This window comes from Athene cunicularia, assembly GCF_003259725.1.
Source record: "Athene cunicularia isolate RWA chromosome 3 unlocalized genomic scaffold, athCun1 chr3_part1, whole genome shotgun sequence".
Taxonomy (NCBI): domain Eukaryota; kingdom Metazoa; phylum Chordata; class Aves; order Strigiformes; family Strigidae; genus Athene; species Athene cunicularia.
The window spans coordinates 30,648,127-30,654,050 of record NW_020799097.1 but is presented as its reverse complement, the minus strand read 5'-3'; the positions used below and the strand labels follow the sequence as shown (position 1 = coordinate 30,654,050).

At 31.8% G+C, this 5,924-nt stretch overlaps 1 long non-coding RNA gene across 1 annotated transcript in view; it reads right to left on the bottom strand.

The window, feature by feature from the left end:
* LOC113477735 overlaps nt 1-1,045 on the bottom strand; it is an 8,719-nt gene extending 7,674 nt beyond the window's left edge. The window contains exon 1 of the long non-coding RNA XR_003397957.1: nt 1,035-1,045. This is a non-coding gene — a long non-coding RNA (uncharacterized LOC113477735). The remainder of the gene's footprint in view (nt 1-1,034) is intronic.
* Nucleotides 1,046-5,924: the final 4,879 nt, after the last annotated feature.

Sequence of the window (5,924 nt, the reverse complement as noted above, 5' to 3'; positions counted from 1 at the left end):
TATATTATATTATATTATATTATATTATATTATATTATATTATATTATATTATATTATATTATATTATATTATATTATATTATATTATAGTATATTATAGTATATTAATATTATAGTATATTTTATTATATTAATAATATATTATATTATATTATATTATATAATGGCCTTTGTCCATGTCATCATTTATAGCTACGTCTGTCCTACAGCACTCTGTAGAATGGATGATTCTTGTACAGACATGACCTGCCTGTTTCAATGTCCTTCCTTAAAAGGTCTACTGTCTTGAAGGGAAGCTGCTACAAGTATACCTGAAATTGCCAATATACAGGGACATGTAAAATAAGTAATTTCGGTTTAACATTAGACATCACTTACGGTTTACTAAATTTTTTTTCCCCTTGTATTTTTCCTGTATATTACTTTAATGTATATAATGTCATTTATACTTTTTCCTAACTACACTCTATAGTTGTTAATCAGCTAACCACTTGTAAGATGTTTTGAAACCTTTAACTCCTTGCCTAGTACAGATAAGACAGACCTTGGACAGTCTGAAAAAAGCCTCCCTGAGTACATCCCTAATAGCAGGAACCTAAAGAAAACAAGTGCCTAAGAAGATGCCAGTGTCAAGGTAAGTCACTGAAAGCTGATCTAAACTAAGTCCTTGGAACAGACAGGAGCTGAAGGATGGATGAAGTAACTCTATGACCATGCATGGACACAAGAAACCTAAAGTTCACTAACCGACAATGTGAGAAGAGCTATGTGAACCCCTAAGAAGGGGAGGAGACCCTCACTCTATTTTTACTCCACATGCTCAGACTATGTTAATGAATTCTAAGAACCCATTAACATAAGACTGCCTTTTCTAAGAAATCTAATGCATATGAAAGCTTTTTTTGTGTATATTATTCAGAAAGTTTTGTTAGTAAGCGCGGCACTTGAGGTGGAGCGATCCCCAGTGCTGCCCAGCAGTGCAAATAAAGAATACCTGCTTAACAGTTATACTCAATTCTGACTGTTGAGTGAACCTCTTTGTTTCAATCTCTCCTTACACATTAGTTTACTTATTTTTCCTTTTGATTTTGTCTTATTTAGAAAAAAATCTTTTCAGTAGAGGAATCCAAGAAATAATTAAGTCTTTCACATTCTCTTGTGGTCTTGACTGTTGTCTCTCATTTCTCTCTGAGACACCCAACTTAAAACTGAATGAAGAGTTTTACTCTGCGTTTGACAGGTCATTAGGACTTTTAGGTATGTGACTCCTAATTCTGCTCAGTTTGACAGTGTCATCTGCATAAAAACCTTTTAGATTTTCTGTTCTTTGAGATAGGGATCTATTAACATAGTTCCATATTCATGGCATGATGAATTATATTACTATTAAAATTTCTGTCTGTTTACAGTTTGGATTAAACAAATAAAATGAAAATTCAAAAGATCACAAACTTTAATTAATTAATTAATTAAAAATATCTTCATCATTTCAGAAGTTCTTTATACCATGTTTGTACATACTGGTTGTATTACATAGCTATATTTTTTCCTTCAATTTTTAAATTTAATTAAACATTAATTATAAGGTATTTACAGACAACTGGCATAATAAATATATAGGTTAGACTTTATGTTCTGTTTTTAATTCCTCAGTTTACAAACAACAAACAACTTTGCTGTCAGTGTGTTCTGTCTCTGACATGCAATTCTATGCCCTCTGCCATCTTCCATTTTCTCATAGGTTAAGGATTCACCAAAGTTTTCTATCACCTTCTCAGTTATAGGAAGAACACAAAAGTTCTTCAGTCTGAAAACATACAGTGAAATACTCTTCTTTGCGTCCTGATAGTCCCTGCTCTTTTTCTCAGCCGGAAAGCTACTACTTATTTTACAAATCAATCTTCTTACTTGAAGTCTATAGCTGTTTTGGTAAGTGTTTGGTAGTTAAAAATGAGGAGGTGGGTTCAGAGTTCAATAAAGAGCTATGTTTTTTCTTTAGCTGATTGTAAAAGCTTAAAATTGATAGCATTTCTCTTGCAGAAAGCCAGCAAGAATAATAAAATTTGTGTGGAGGCAAATTTTGCTAGTATGAACACTGACTGGTTAACAGGAGAATATGATGGTGTAAAAGAAAAGACTATAGGATATCAATGGTAATAAAAAGCTACAGGAAAAGGGTTTCCACTAAAAGTAAAGATTAACTGGGAATCTGGGTCACTAATTTTTTCCAGTTTAACATGTTCCCTTAAAATGATCTCAATACTTGTTTGTTCTGAGGCTTTGGAAGTCTCAGAAATTTAGTCTAGTGCAGACCTTGGGTATTTTATGACCGCCTTCAGTGGAAAGAAAATTTAATTTTAGTGCATAAGGCTGAGAATAATAGTACATTCCTTTAATATTTTTCTCCCACTCTTCCAATCCTGAGGACTTTTCCAAGGAAAAGTTTTCAGGAGCATTACAGCAAAAGAGGAAAACAACTGTCAAAGTTAAGAAACCCTCTTCATCGGAACCCTAAGATCATTAGCAAGATCTTCATTCACTCAGCTGCCAGGGAGAGCTGAAGGTCTAAGATATGCTGTTTTTCTTTGGGAACTGAAAAAAACCCACAACCCTTCACTAGGGAAAGAGATGAACATAAGATATACAAATATGCATATGTATATATATGAGATGTAAAAAGGAAGAAATATGTTGAAAACAGTCACAAACACATGTACACAATAATCCCCAAATGACATCCTCTGATATATCATCAGGTTGCATCTGCATGAAACAATTATGAATCAGAACCAGAAAGTTTATTGACTCAGTATAATATAAAAAATATTAGAAATGGTGGGAAAAATTATGTTTGGATTACACACTTTGTCTGTACAGCTGCATTTAACAACAAAATTACTTTCCAGCTGTTCAGTACAAAGTAAAACTCATATAAAGTGTATGCATGTGAGCAAGCATGTATGTGTGCTTTGGCAAACATATATCTATGATATGCATATTATAATAAGGGTTTTTAATTCAGCTCATTCAACATTTATACTTCAGTCTTCACAGGTCCAAATTTGTATGGGAGGTTGGGGAACTATACATCCCATGGTGATTAGGTAACAGTGGCAAACATAAACTAGTGATGCCAATATTCATTATGTTATATTTAGGAAAAATAATTTAATAACAAAACCTATTTACTAAATCAATTGCAGGTAAGTTTTTAATTTCCCAGGCTACTGAAAATAAATGGTTCTGCTGTCAATTGTCATATTCACAATAAGCAAGTCTTATCTTCCTCTCCAATTCTAATCCTGTGACACCAGAATCGTGTTTTCTCTATGCGACTGAATCACCTTGAGAGTTCTCACTCTTTTTTTTTTCTTTTGTCTTTTTTTTTTTTTTTTAATTTGTAGATAGGTTTTTAATACATGATTAGGTTTGTGCAGGTTTGTTTATCTCAAGCCTGGGCTAACTACTAAACTTAATTTCTATTTTATGTTTTTGGACTCTATTTTCATACAGAGAAGTATAATTATGCTAATTACCACTTTTGCACTAATATTGATGGAAATTACCTGTTATTCATTTTAAGATAAAAATCTCATAAGTGTTAAGTAACTTTTCAATTAAAAACAAATAGGAAAACAAAAAAGTTTTCTTGATAATAAATACTGTGAATTCAATATAGGTCATGACTCTAGTAAATCCTTTAAAGTAGTATGAGCTCCATAAAGGGAAAGGTTTTCTTGAGGGTTTTGCATCATTAAAGTAAGATAAGTGCATCTATAAAGGATATAGAACTTCATCTAATATATTTATTAAAGAGGACATGTTTCTCTTCTTTTAGATTTGCATTTTTATGCAAATCTATACATAAGCACATGTAACTATATTTAATATAATTTACACTCTATTAGGGATATTCCACATAAATGTGCTTATAACAGATCAAAACTCAGTGATTTTATTTAGGTGAATTAATTTCCTTTGGTCAAAAATTTGAAAGGATTGACAAAAAATGACAGACTCATGTAAAAAAGCTATATTATTTAGCAATTTTGTTTCATACTATGGCTTAATTCAGCTGTTGCTGGTATAAATTCAAATCCTTTCACTGAAGCAGAATTGGCTGTAAATATTTAGATGACTAAGCCTTAGTCACTGATTGTATTTATTTATTGTTCTTCCAATGTTGTCTATAGTTTAAAACATTCTCAGATCTGAAACAATAAAGGATTATATGTAGATAAAGGAATATTAATAAGTAATAGAAATTCTTCATCTAGAATCATTATACATTTGGTTGACACAGCTTTCAGAAAGGCATACTTCAATGTACATTTATGCAGTTTAGGAATTTGTGTCCTTTTAAAAATAGAACAAGGGTTTTCAGAAACCTAAATCTAGGACACCTTCTGTACTTAGGCTTAGATTGATTTAATATATTTATTAAATGCACCTTGTTAACATTTCATTAAAACATCTAAATGAGGGGCATAGTAACTGTAGGCTCGAGGTACAGAGGTGGTGATCTGACTTATAAAATCTTGTAGAGTGATCCATCCTTTTTAATTTTCATGCATGGAATCTAGGCCATCTACACTTCTAATTTGTATGCCAAAAAACCTAACATGCATAAATATTTTGCAGTGTTTCCAGTCTCCTCCTTCCTGACATCAGTAATTACTATTCTTTGAAATAAGTTAACACAAAGGACAGATATGGTGGATCTTGTCAAAACCAACCTGAATAACAAATAGCACTTGGCTTGGGTAATCACAGCTTCCTATTACCTAGAAAAGAATTTTGGGAAGAATAAGTGAACAGAGAATACAGTTAACATTTGTAAGTAATGGTAAAAAATGTATTTGAAATGAAAGTGTTTCAACTTTAAAGGACTTTTCTTATGTGGGAGGCTATTGTCTTTCTGACACACTCTGGTTGTCCCTTTGAGCATCTTATAGCAATTGAATAATTTAAAATTTAATTTATGTAAAATGTAAAGAATTACTTAGTTTATAAAAGGTTTTTATGCTTTCATTGTAAAAATCTGTGAAAATAAAATAAAATCCAATCCGAGTCATTTCATTAGAATTAATTTAAAAGATGGATCAAGTAATTGGAGGCAGAAAAGTTAAGTTTTACACTGGAGATGCCAGGTAACATACTTAACATCAAAGAGCACATACACTCAAATCCATTGATGATATACAGAGAATCTAACAGATTCTTAGCTCAGACTCTTCATTGATGTTCATCAGCCTCTTCATGAGTATTTAAAGAGTTTATTAAGAATACAGTCTTTTAACAAAATAGTTTGGTCTTGCCTTAAGCATTTTTTACCTCTGTACTCAAACTAAAGACTGGCTTGTGTTAAGGATATCTAGTTTTTCAAAAAGAAGGCAACAATTGTTTTGGAATGGTATTGATATACCCCATGTCAGATGCCTGCATGGTACCTAGTTACCTTCTGTTGCTTGAATGTTCAATGAGAGAAAAATGACACTTCTAAAGGATGACTCACCTGATCTATCCTATACATGCATTTTAAAAGGAGATTTCATATCCTATAAAAATAGTTCTTGAAGTAGTTATTTCTCTTGAGAGGTACTCAGAAAACCTGTGCTGAATGGCTCAGAATTAAATGTCTGGGTTTTAGGTGACCCAGTTGGGCATTTGGAATTATTAAATTAACATTCAATTTATTCACACTGAAGTGCTATAACCAGACATCCCATGGCCTTGGGTATTCCAGAAAAGTAGACAAGATAATCCCATTAACGTAAGATAAATACTTAAGTGTTTTTAAAAGTATCAGTTTTACTATAAATTTCAATAGCGTTTATGCAGCATTTAAGTATGGATTTTGTAGAGTTTATGATTTCAGATTCTCTTCAGAAACTCCTATTCAAATCAGAAAGTACTAACTGAGT